Source organism: Castanea sativa, chromosome 5 (genome assembly GCF_040712315.1).
Source record: "Castanea sativa cultivar Marrone di Chiusa Pesio chromosome 5, ASM4071231v1".
Taxonomy (NCBI): Eukaryota; Viridiplantae; Streptophyta; class Magnoliopsida; order Fagales; family Fagaceae; genus Castanea; species Castanea sativa.
The window spans coordinates 30,106,639-30,120,686 of NC_134017.1; the positions used below are offsets into that span (position 1 = coordinate 30,106,639).

At 36.6% G+C, this 14,048-nt stretch overlaps 1 pseudogene; it reads right to left on the reverse strand.

Moving 5' to 3' along the window:
• Window positions 1-8,935: 8,935 nt before the first annotated feature.
• On the reverse strand, window positions 8,936-12,085 carry LOC142636017 (B3 domain-containing transcription factor VRN1-like; annotated as a pseudogene).
• Between the last annotated feature and the right edge of the window lie 1,963 nt (window positions 12,086-14,048).

The window sequence follows — 14,048 nt, forward strand, 5'->3', positions numbered from 1 at the left end:
GTCTTCTGTGAGAGAAACTTGCAAGCTCCCCTTCTTTTTGGAAATACCCTCTCAAATTCTAAGGCCCTAAACCTCTCCTTGCCCCCCTCGGATGCTGAAATCCTCTTTACCCTCAATTCTATGAAGGCCTTCAAGGCCTCTAGGCCTGACAGGCTTCATGCTGGCTTCTTACAGAGGTTTTGGATGGTTGTGGGGGAGTCTGTGAAATTGGAGGTGAAAAGGGTTTTCCAAACTAGGAAAATTCCCCCTCGGCTGAACAGAACTCTTATTGCCTTGATTCCTAAAAAGCTGGGACTTGAAACCATCAGTCACTTTAGGGCTATTAGCCTCTACAACACCTTGTATAAATTTTTTTCCAAAATTCTTGTCCTTAGATTGAAACACCTTATGCCTATCCTAGTCTCCCCTTCCCAAATTGCATTTGTTGCCGGCAAAAGAGGTACTGATAATGTTATTGTGGCATAAGAATTGCTCTACTCAATTGAAAGGATGAAAGGGAGGACAAGATACATGATTATCAAGATTGATCTTGAAAAGGCTTATGATCGTATGGAATGGAGTTTTGTGAGAAACATGCTGCTTAGTCTTAATTTTCACAAGGATATGGTGGAGTTGATCCTGAGCTGCATTTCCACCACCTCTGTTTCCCTCCTCTTTAATGGAGAACAACTTGAGGAATTTCAGCCTTCGGGAGGGTTGCGGCAAGGGGATCCGATATCTCCTTTTATATTTATTCTCTGCATGGAATTTCTAAGCTCTTTGATCAACAAAAAGTGCGAGGAGGGTGTTTGGGATAGGGTGAAAGCCTTAAGGAATGGACCGGTGTTCTCTCATATTTTTTTTGTAGACGACCTTGTCTTATTTGCAAAAGCTACCCAGGAAAATCGCGAAGCCATCTCTGAGGTATTGGAGGAATTTTTCTCTGTGACAGGTCAAAAAATTAGCTGTGAGAAGTCCAAAGTCTTTTTTATCCTAGTGTGGTTGAAGAAGATAGGGCTGCTTTAACCCACCACGAAAGAAAAAGAGGCTTCCTCCACCTTAAACTCTGGCTCCCATTTCCTAATGGCAAGAAATTGTTGGCCAACAAACCAAGGTCCCCCTTTCAAAACCACTTCCAGGTCAAATTGCAGTTCGAACTTGATAAGAAAAAAAATCATTTCCTAAATCTATGCAGTCCATTCTTCCCGAAGGCATCCACATTGTCCTTAATCTAGTTGACAAAAACATAAAACCCACTTTCCTCCCAAATGTTTTAACAATGATGGCTTTCCCCCAAGGCTCACGAATTCTAGCCTTTTCCTCTTTAGAGAGAGATAAAGCCACCATACCTTCACAAAGGCAAGACTCCTCCCCGTCAGAGTCTGCTTCCTCCTCCATGCAAGCATCAAAGCCAAAGGCTTGTTTGTACGCCCCTGGGATATCCCCAACCAACTTATCCTTGTAGATCCTGGGTGCTTTCGTATTAATTCTAGAGTTTCCAAATTGATACTCCCCTTCGCGGTGGTTTTCCTTAAACTTCTTAGTACTTCTCTCCAGAGCGTCGCTTTCTTCAGAGCTTCTTTCTCTCTCCATTGTGAGTAAAGAATATTCCTATCTCAAGGCAATGTTTTTTATTCACATGGATAGAGTTTTTCACCTGGACCACCATCTTTTTCCCCAAATTGGATAAAAATATGAAAGAAAATGGCATTGAGAAGAAAAGTACAAAATTATACCCATTTTTTCGTTCTTCTACTTTGAATAATAAAAGTATTTTGGTAATTTACTCTTTTATCTTTTCATTCTTTGTCTCTTCAAAGCACACATATTTTATCCTCCCAACCAAACAAATCCCTTTGTTGAAACAAACACAAAATAATTCTTTACACTTTATCAGTTCTTTCTATTCTCAGTGCAACCAAACATGACGATTCCTCCTCAAAATTCTTTGGAGTTAGGGTGAATGGTTGGTTCCATTCCACTATCAAAATATTATCTTTGTTCCATTAAAATGCATTATTCCATTAAAATACAAATAAAATACGGTATGATGTATGTCGGGGACGTTTTGCGACAAAGGCCGAAAATGCGAAAACGGCCCAAATCTCTCCTTGGGTTCTTTAGAAGTGTTTATTTGTGGAGAATCAAGCCCAAAATTCACAATGTATAGAAAACAAAGACTAATGGTGCTTTGACAAGAGAGAATCAAAATGCTAAAAAACAAAAGTGTAGAAAAAGTATAAAAACATAATAGGTCTGAAACTTCGACCCACAGTCACCGAGAAGAGGAAAATGAGGGAGGTTGTGAGGAAGAGAGGGAAGGTTCTCCTATACTCATATTTCCACCCCTAAAGTTCAGAATTGTGAGAATGTTTCCTGGCTCAGTGGGTTTTTGCTCTCAAGTTTCAGCTCTATGGGGAAAACGTGGTTCAACAGATCTAAAACTTCGACTCGCAGTCACCGAGAAGAGGAAAATGAGAGAGGTTGTGAGGAAGAGAGGGAAGGTTCCCCTGTACCCATATTTCCACCCCTAAGGTTCAGAATTGTGAGATTGTTGATTGGATGAATGGGTTTTTGCTCTGAAGTTTCAGGTCCCTAGGTAGAACGTGGCTCCCTTCTTTTGAATCTGATTGGGGCTTTTGTATTGAACTTGGGGTGCTTTAAGTGACTAGTTTTTGAGTAGTGGAAGAGACTTTTATCCCCCATGATACTAATTTGGTGTTTTGGCTTGGGTTGCTTTTGTTTAAGGAAGAGTTTTGTATGCTTTTAACATGATTTTGGAAATAAAGTGGGTTTTCTTTAATTGGTTGCCTTTGGTCAAAAATTTCAGACCATTGGGAGGCTCACCTAAGTGAGGGCTAGCAAATGGAGTTGGCCAATGGGAGCCAACTATGTTTAAAGGAAAAAAAAGGGTTTGGGCAAAAACTTTGGGTCACAGTCACCCAGAGTATAAAAGCTGTCTTAGGGTGGAAATTTTGAATACAAGACCTCCTCCATGAGCTTGAGGTGCTACCAACGTCCCTTGTCCACTTGGTAGCACACACGGGTTGGGTTCATGCAAAAGGTCCGAAAGGAACTGACCCATACCCTCCAAACCACACTCCCTCAATTTCTCCAATAAGTCGCATGGGCTTAGGCCATGCTTAAAAGAATAAAATAAATTATAATACATGAATTGAGCCCACAAGGAAGTCGGGCTTGGTTGAATCGGGCTTGTAGAAAATGTGTCGCAAAAATGAGTATCAACAATGTATTACACTGTGTGCAACAAATTTTTCCCAATAAAATATAGGATATATAAGATATTTCAAACACACTTGCCAACAAGAAAAAGAGCTTACACCAAAATTTTGATTGGTATTTTGGTCTAATGATAAATGGCTATCATTTGGAGTGGACGCCATAAGTTGAAATTCTCTCTCTCAAAAAAAAAAAAAAAAACCCTTTTTTCTTTCTACCATTATACAGTTATACTCCATATTATGAGAGCCAACCAAAGTTACTCGACTGTCTTATATATGGATGGCATGAATATATATTCTACAACTAAAAAAAGGGGAAAAAAGGAAAGGGGAATATGTAAGAGGGATTCATTATATTCTTCTATTTATATTGTATTAAGTCCCTTTAGTGTTTACAAACAATAACTTTTTCTTTTGGTTATTTGACATGTTTTCTCTTGTACAGTTTTAATTTTTTTTTTCCATACACAGTTATACTTGAACCTTTTAAAAAAAAAAAAAAAAAAAACCTCATATAATTGGACTGGAAGGTCAAAGCTAGAATAAATATATTTGTAGGTGAAAGGGAAACCATGCTCACAACGCATCCACTCTATGAAGGAAGTAGCACTACTAAACAGCAGCTTGTATACAAAATTATATAGACTAAGTAGGTTTTCCTTTTCTTTTTCAATGAACACCAACCCAAAAAAGTTGAAAAAAAAAATAGTAACATGAAAAAGGAGCTTTTAATAATATTATTAATAGTTATAATAAAGAAAAAAAAGAACAAGAGCAAAAACAAAAACAAAACAAAGACTCCTCCTAGCCCCGGAACATTAAATGGAAGCCACCGGATTCTTTACGTTCAAGACCAATTTTGATGGAGCCATTTTTGAAGACTTTGATGAGGCTGGAATTGGTATGGTAGTTTGTAATGCTTAAGGTGTAGTGATGACATCTCTTTCAGAAAAAAAAAAAAAAAAAAAAAATCCAATACCATATTCTGTGGTTATCCTGGAACCCTTGATGGCTAGACGTGCTGCACCGTTTGTTTAGGAATTTGAGATTCACCAAACTATCCTTGAAGGTGACTCTAAAATAGTTATAAATTATCTCAAGCGTGGTGATAGTCTACGATCTGCTCATGGTTATTTGATTAAAAACACCCTCTCTCATGTAAACTTTTTAATTACTTTTTTTTTTCTCTTATGTTTATTGGCAAGGTACTGCACTAGCACATACCTTAGCTAGGAAAGTAAATCTTTCTCCACCTCTTTCAATTTGGATGGAGTCAGTTCTTCCAAATCTTTTTTCTCTTATTATGGTTGCTTTACCGGCTGATTAATTTACATATCAAATTGAACTTTTTCTCAAGAAAAAGAAAAACCCTCTTGGCCCAACGGCCCCTCCCAACATACTTGCAAGTTACAAAGCTCACTGTTTTGGAATTATTACATAACATTAGATTAACTAAGTCAACTCTTTTTTAGCCAAAAGAAGAGTAAACTTTTCCCAAACAAGAGACAAGGGTCGCCATCTTACAGTTAGATCCACATTAATTGTGTTTTATCCAATCAAATTTTACAAAGTAGTAGCATCAAGTTCTTAAAAAATCACAATTCACACACACACAGTGACTGAGATGAATATGCTTACAAGCTTCCCATCTCGCAGAAATTCATTAAGGAAAATTTTCTTGAAAAAATGTGCGGTTCTCTCCATAATTGTGACTATCAATGTATCGTATAGTTGTGTATGTTGAAGTTGGGTGGCTGTGCTCTATAAATATACAATTTATCAAACTATAGTTAATGCTATCAGATTGTAGTTGATTCAGATGGTGAACTAGCTAGAGGAGTAAAGAATTATAATTAATGAGCTACCTCTCCAGTTCCTTGAGTACTAAAAATGCTCATTAGTAAAAACAGAGAGAGAAAGAGATATATGCCAAATATTACTGCAAAAGCAAGACTCTTTATCGGAATGGAATTGGTGCCATTAACTTTTTTCTAAACTTCTGCATGCTTTCCTCACATCTCATATAATGTAGTACTGTAATAAGCATTTCAGATACTCTTGATTCTTGTCCAATTTAAATACTACTATGACACGATCTGATCAGATCGTACCAAATTAAATACTATTATGACACGATCTGATCTAATCGTACCAAATTAAATTGGAAAAAAAAAAAAATTTTGGTCCCTAGAATTTGAGACTACAATTCGATTCTTACGCTTCAGTAGCAATCAATTTAATCTCTATTATTTTCAACTTGCAGTACCATTACTCCACTAACACGAAAAAATGCCTACCTTGCAAACAACCTACATTGTCAATGCACACCTAGCTAACATAATAATAGAAAACATTAAATTGCAACTTAACAAAAGCCACGTCAATAAATTTTATTATTATTTTTAAATCCACCTCATAAAACAAAAAATTTGAAATGATGAATTTAAAGAACTAAATGAAGTTAAAAAAAAAAAAAAGTGAGCTTTTCTTGAATTTTCTTGGCGACCAAACATTGCAACCCAGAAAAACACAAAATAACATAACCCAGCCACTACCACTTCCATTGCCACTTTCCTCCACCAACACTGAAACTCAATCTCCCAACAAGTAATCCAAACACTACCAAATACAAGAAACTCAGGGAGTGTTTGGTAGGAGTATTTAAACAATAGTTTTCATTGTTTAAACAACACAACAAGTATTTTTATAAGACTTTTTCATCCACACGTATTTCCAAAAAACTTAAACAGCATTACCAGAACAATATTACTGAACGGGCCTCTCCTAACAAGTAATTCAATAACACAATCAAATTGTCTCACTTTTTTTTTTCCAAGCATTTTCTTAGCTACCAAACACGAACATTAACTCAAAAAGACACAAAAAAACCTCTCACCATATTCTGCTGCACGTCAATTAGTCTCACCGTAGCTGACCAAGCACTTGAATTTAACTTCCCAAATATGAATATGCATGCAAAATACAAAACCCAGCCGCAGCGACAACTACCACCATCACTCTCCTCCAACACCAAATGCTATCCAAACACTAACAAATACAAAGTATGCGATGAAATGCCACAGAAAATTCTCAAACATTACCAAACACATTAAAAAAAAAAAAAAAAAACCCTCGCTAACTAGCTTTCACAGAAGCATCGTCTTAGCAATATTGTGGGGGAGCTTTTCTAATTCATTCTTGGAAATTCATATAACATACTCCGACTAATTTTTTTTTTTTAAGTACAACAATCATTTTGCCAACAATTTAGCAAATAAATTTTTAACAAAGAGTTAGTCCAAAAGCATACTTAGTTTATACTTTATAGGTGATTTAAATTAATTTCATCTTTCATTAATAACATGTATATGCGTTTTCTTTTCTTCTTTTTGAAAAATTATTAGATTAGTAGACTATTAGAATTAATTATCCGGGTATAAACTTAAGGCATTATGTATTAGAGAGAACTCTCTTTTTAGTGGTGGCGAGAGGGACTCCGATTGAGAGAGAACTCTCTCTCTCTCTCTCTCTCTCTCTCTCTCTCTCTCTCTCTCTCTCTCTCTCTCTCTCTCTCTCTCTCTCTCTCTCTCTCTCTCTGGGAGAACCCCTCTTGTGCCGTCCCTCTCCTCTTTGTTTTTCTAATTTCAATTTGTAAATGATTTTTTTTATAGATGTTTTCATATGACAGGCACATGAGTTACGTTACTCATTTTAACAGAAGGTACTAATTTGACAGATGAGTAAAGTTCAAACAGTTAATTGGTTAGGGGTTAATGGCCACCACTAAAAATTCAAGGGTTGTCTTAGGATTTTTCCCAAAGGTTGTTCCTGAACCTTCTTGAGTGAAAGTGTGTCCATCACGAAGGTTAACACTATAGTCTAATCCTAAGAGTTATTTGGTCAAGAAAACTAGTCGCACCAAATTTTACTCATGTTGACTTGAATCAACTTTTAAAAATAACGTTTTTTGCGTGATTCTATAGCACTTAAACAAATATATATATATATATATATATATATATATATATATATATATATATTCTAATTTACATCCTTGCTAATTATTTGAGATAGCTTTTGTTGTATCAAACTTGTTTATTCACTATTATATTTCCAACAATGTATATTGAGAACCAAATTATATAATGGATTGAAGGATTTGATTATCAAAGGTGATACAACCCTAGCATTGACACTCTGGGAGAGTGATTGCAGTATTCTAAACTAAGGGTGGAGCTTGTGTCCATTGGCCAGTGCCATTGGACACGTTGCAATGCAGACACATGTCCAAGACTGGACATGTGTCCGTATCCTAACATGTCCAGTGGCACTGGCCACTAGACACAAGCCAGATCCCTAAACTAATTATTGTTTCTTTTTTGCTTCATAATTAATCTGTATAAATATAATCAAGCTAGTATATTATATACTTCCAGTTGTCTATACCATTAAGTATCAAAAGAGAAGACTACCTCATGCACACATAGTTGCTTCTTTTTATCTTATGTTTGGTTACACTATTTATCACTAAGCCAAAACACCAATTGATTTTTAGTGTAGGCCAAGTTAGAACTCCAGATCTTTTATTTGACGACAAGAAATTTTACCAATTTAGGTAACTAGAACTTACATGTTTGGTTGCACTAAAGACTTCTAATGTGTTTGTTAGACCTAAAATATTTCTAATCATAAAATATTTTACAAAAAACATTTTACAGTGTTTGACTCGTACTGAAAATATTATTTTCTAGTGTTTGGTTCAAAGGAAAGAAAAACAAAAATCCTATATAATACATCACACCCATATACTGATATATATCAAATATAGGCATACTTGTATACATCCAAAATTTACACATAATAAATCATGAAAGTTCATGTTCAAAATAAAGTGCTTTTGAAACATAACCATTGATAATTATGACACTACCATACTAATATACAAAACCATAAATTTATCATAGTTCCATACCCCTGAAATTACCATCCAAGTTCTAGTACATAACCATTTCAAAATGCTAAAATTGTTCCGTAACCATCCAAAGTCTTTTATACATAACCATAATACTGCCATTAAAAACAAATGTTGTTCCATGACCAAAATCTAATGTTTTTCCCATGAACATTGTTACATATCCAAAACATTACATATCCTGGGTTTCACCAATCCTTGAAGACACCTAGGAGAATAGCATGCCTTTGCCTTCTTTAGCAAAAAAAGTAAGCCCCCCTGTTTAAGATCAACATACAAGAGAAACATGAATTCAGACATGAGCTTAGTACTTGAAGCTGAATATCAAGTAAGTAGAAACATCATTGAGCTTAGTAATTCAACTTGAATATCAAATAACATTAGTAGAAACATAATTAAAACCGTATACCTTCAAACATTTGCATGCAACTAGGTAAATTTAAATTTCTCTTAACTTATCCATTTTCATGTCTATAGATTGAGTTTCCTGCTCTGTTACAAAAAATTCCTATAGAAAATTAAAAGTTCTAGATTTGGTTGTAGAATTGTAACCAGCCATAAACATGACAACTTCATGGTTGTTAGGATACTCAAATTAAAGTTTAAGAATTCTCTTAAGTTCACTTCAACTTGATTAATTCCATTGTCATGGACTGATGACACAACAAGAAAGTAACATTGAATTTATGAAGTTATGCAAACTAATGTGGCACTCATTTGGAAAACTCAGCAACTTTCATACCTAGCAATAGGGGGCACAACAATTTTCTTCATTCACATGAAAAATGGGCACTTTGAAAGTCTTAGCGGCCTCAATCAATTCAAAGGCACAAACATCACCTACTTCCAGATTATTGTCCTTTGCAAATGCTTTCCAACGATAGTTGAACCTACATTTTAGATTCTCATCAATCATGTAAGTGCACAATTGTACCCGGATCCAAAAACAAGTGATGGGCTCAGGCCCAATGAGTCTTATACAATGAAATTTGTAGAGTATGAGTTTGAAACCTAGGTTTGGAATGTTGAAAGTTGATTAACAGGCTAGAGTGCCACAATCTATGCAAGTGATAAACAAATATGACAAAGAGACCTCCTCGGACACAAGCCGAGGACGATTTGTATTGTACTTCTCTTTCTACGCCAAAGTCTACAATTCTTAGTTCTTTTTTAGCTAAGAAGCCGGTCCCCCTTTCTTTCCTCTCTCGTCTTCTTATATACTTCTTCTTCTTCCCTGTTTCGTCCACATGTCACACAAATCTTCTTTTTAGATACTTGTCCCGTCTACCACATTCTTGAAGTCTTCAAATAGTGGTAGGAAGGCTGAATTCAACTGTTCAGAGGTCATTTCTCCATTAATGCGGTCAGGGAGGTAGATGCAGGGCCTTTAATGTGGTGGTAGCAGCTTTTTCCTTAGATATTTCTCACATGCTCCTGCTTCTAAAGGGTGCACCGATCACACTTTTACCCACCAGTCCTTCCAGAATTCTGCCTTTAACCCGTTTAGCAAGTCCCAGGGCCATTGATGGGCCTATCCAAAGAAATACTCCTCCTCGGACAACTCCTCGGACCTCTATAGTGCGGATTGACTTGTGGGCCTAGAGACCCTGATCAAACAGACTGGTACCAACCACTCAAGCCCAAAACCCAAACGTTTATTCAAGCCCTTTTACCCCCCACAAATCCTTTTGCAAAACTCAATAGGCCAGTTACTCCCATCGGAAATGCAAAGGTTGACATCGCCATGCAATATATTTGAATATTTCTTCACTAAGTCCTTTGGTATATTTTGTTGAAAAAAGATAATGAGGAAAAAAAATTAAGGAAAGAATATTTCTTTTCCAGTGAAGAATGAAACTAAAAAGTTGGTAGCCCTGCTCTGAAAGAACGTATTGCTGCCAAATTTCCTCTCTCATTGTAGCACTTTTGATGATCAAGTAGCTATTAAATTGAAAGCTTACCAAATTCCGATCCAAGTACGATGGTTGAATGACAACCTTGAAATACGGATTTTTAGGTTTGAAAGCACTTGCTCTCTGAAGTGCTCTAGCTATTTCATTGTTGTTCAATGGCTAGATCATTCTAACAGCCTTAGATTTCAAGCGTTGTTTAGTCGTAGAAATTCCTTTGACGCCTTTTGCTGAAAAATTAAGTTAAACATGATTATGAAAGCATAATAAACCAGGAACTTTGACTCAAACATGATTATATGAAATTTGCATATTGGAAGTGATTGCAATTTTACCCCTTGAATTAGTTTTCATGATCTTGTGGGGTCGAAAATATGGTAATGGTGATTTATCCCTTGTTTTTGGGCTTGGTGGAAAGCTGCCTAAGAATTCAATAGCACTATAACTCTCAATCTCTTTCATATTAGGGGCTATAAATTCATTATGAAGCTTGCCCTTCCCACCATGAGAAGTATTGAAATGATAGTCTATTTCTGTTGCACTCTCATCAAATATGAGTACATAGAAGTGGTAATGTCCTTCGTATTGGAAAACTAAGAAGTGCCCCTGCTTTGCTGAGCAGTACTTTGCAAATTATGGCCAGCCCTTCTATAACCAAACCTCACCACCACTTTCTGTCAATTCTGCATTCCATTCTGCACCACTCGGAAGTTTAAGAAATGCAGAGTTTGACAGCCCCTGTCCATATTTCCTTGTAAACTTTCTAGGAATTCTCTGTGAAGAATGAGCCTATAATTAAGTTTTGCACATAAAATACAATATGAAGTATTAAGCACACACACATTGTTCTTAATAGGAAAAACGTGGTTTTCGTTTCTAAACAACAATATTTAGAAAATTGGAGTAATGGTAGTTGACTTGGTTCCATTCCACTATCAAAAAAATTCTTGCATCTTATCTTTATTATAATAAAATGCAAATAAAAAGCTTCATTCCTTTCTACTATTATACATTTATACTCCATATATCTTTGAGAACCAACCAAAGTTATTCCACTATCTTATGGTTCGCATAAATATTTACTCTGTAACCAACAATGAAAAAAAAAAGAGGGGAAAGGGGAGTAGGTATGAGGAATTCTTTATATTCTTCTATTTTTATTATTTAAATCCCTGCAGTGTTGGCAAACAACAACCTTTTCTTTTAAGTCCATTTAGTTTTTAACATATTTGCTTATGTACAGTTTCTTAAAAAGAAAAAAAAAAAAAAAACTTCATTTTCTCTATTTACAGTTATACTTAAAACTAATTTTCATTAAAAAAAAAATCTAAATGGACTTCTAATCTAGCATAACAAATCTTCAATTGCCCAAAGTGCAAACAAAGTGATAGCTAGGAAGGCCAAAACTAGAATAAATATATTTGGAGGTGAAAGGGGAACCATACTGCTACTAAATAGCTGCTTGTATCCAAAATTATATAGACTAAAAAGTCTTTTTTTTTTTTTTTCCTTTTCTTTTTCAAAGAATACCAACCCAAAAATTTAAAAACAATAAGAACATTAAATAATAAAAGGAGTTTAAATAATTTTATAAAATTATATTAAAAAAATAAAAAAGAACAAAACCAACAACTTCACCCCTCTTGACCCAACCCGTCCCAAGGTACTTGCAATTTGCAAGTCGCAAAGCTCAAAATATGAGGTGAAAAATTACAAAGTTCAACAAGCTAGCTAGACTCTTTGGTTCTACATGTATCACTGTTTTTGGAGTTATTACCTAACATTGGAATTGTAGACTTTTTCCCAAACAAGAGACCAAGGTCATCATCTTACATTTGATCCAATTAGTTTAACAAAGTAGTAGTAGCATCAAGTTCTTAAATCACACACACAAAGTGAGAGAGATGAATATACTTACAAGCTTCCCATCTTGTAGACAATTTTTGAGAATGATCTTGAAAAAAATGTGGAGCATTCGCCATTACTGCTGCACTGCCAATGTCTCTATCTCCCGCCTTGTATAGTTCAACAAAGGCTTCTTAGTTTTGTATCTTGAGGTTGTGGTAGTTCTTCTCACTTCTCAATATAATTAATGCTTTCTGATATATATATATATATATATATATATATATATAGCTGAACCTTTTTAGTAAAGCATTATTATAGTTAATGAGCTACCAAGTTCATGCTAGCTGCATGTGTTCTTAATGCCAGTTATAGTTAGTGAAGAAGACGTACAGAGAATGAGATCCGCGAAGAGTTCAAATTTACTTGGCGTTTAATAGTGCCACATCAGCATTTTACCAAGATATGAAAACAAGCACCCACAGCTTACCCTCCTCCTCAGTCCTTACTGATGATGATGAAAAATCCACCAGTTGTCACGTGGCCCTCACTTGACTCGAAACAACACCTGCACAACAAAAGACAAGACCAAACAAAGGGCACCGGTGTGGTGCCGGCCAAAAACCCTCCGAAGGTCAAGTTAGAGCTTTTCTTCTTCACAACCCTAAAGTGCTAGAGCTGAAGTGAATTATGCGTACCGTGGTTTATGAGGGTTTTGGGGTATATATAGTAGTATGGAGCTGAAATAAGCGCCTTGGTGAGGAAGTACTTTCCTTTTAGGAGAGTAATTTGTGGATTTTACGTATCACCTAGAACCCTTTTCCTTATAGGAATCTTTTCGACTAAGGCCAAACGTGTAGCGCAAGAACTTTCCTTATACGCGCATATGTGGAGGGCAAGATAGGTTATGGATGAAGATTGGCTTATCCTCTTCAGTTTTTCCTTCCTAAGGTCGTCAGCTTATGCATGTCTCCGAAAAGGTCGTCAGCTTAGAACCTTCAGCTTTGACTCCGTCAGCTTTCTTCCTTCACCTTTGATCTTATTAGTTTCCTCCCTTCAGCCCAACACCGTCAGATATGAGGCGGAGCCACGAATGTCGAAAGGAGATGGTTCAGTGACTAGAGCTGACGGGCTTGCTACTCCCGTCAGCCTTCTTAAGGTATTAGTAACTTGTAAAATCACCCTCATCAGCTGCCCGCTACTCCATGACCCCGTCAGCTGTAGCTGACGGGTTATGGAGTTGACGTTATTGGGAAACCACTCATGCGTGGTAATTCGTGCCATCTTCATTAAATGGTGGGACACATGGCTTGGACTGATTGGCTCCGTGCCTGGACGAGCGTGTCGCTTCGTCTTCCGTGCCCTCTTTCGCCTATATATATATATATATATATATATATATATATATATATATATATATATATATTTCATTTTCCCTTTTATTTCCAACTTTTCACACCTTGCTGATTTCGAGAGAAAGAGAACATCACCACTGATCTTTTTGCTCCGTCAACCAGATTGCCGTCAACTTCTTGGGACCGTCCTTTTACTCGTAAGTTCCCTTCATTTTACCTTCTTTTATTTTTCTAGTAATGCCCTTTAGTGAAGTCGTCGGCCTAGGTTCTTAGAATGAAACCCGTCGTTTGTAGGTAGTCAGATGTCTAGGGAGACGATGAGTGATCAATCATCGATCCGCGACGGAGCGAGTTATGATGAGGTCTTCCAATCAGGCCGTGAGCCCGAGGAGGGCCTATCCTGGTCGTCAGAAAGGAAAATGTCAACTCCGTCTTCTGACGAGGAAGTAGGGAGTTCTAGAGAAAGTGAGGTGAGTGAGGATGGTGGAGAGGAGAGGATAGGTGACGGAGACCAGAGAATCAATGAAGAAAAAGGAAGTACCAGTGACGAGGGTGGGAGTGACGGTGACGAGGAAACCTTAAAGAGTACCTCGGGAGCTTCTGGTGATGATCGTCCTTTCATCCTACCCCCAAAATGGTCCGTCAACAAATTCCTTCGGACAATGTCGGAAAATATTTTCAAAAATTTGCGGTCCCGTTATCAAATACCAGAAGATATCCCAATCCGCCTCCCCGAGGAGGGTGA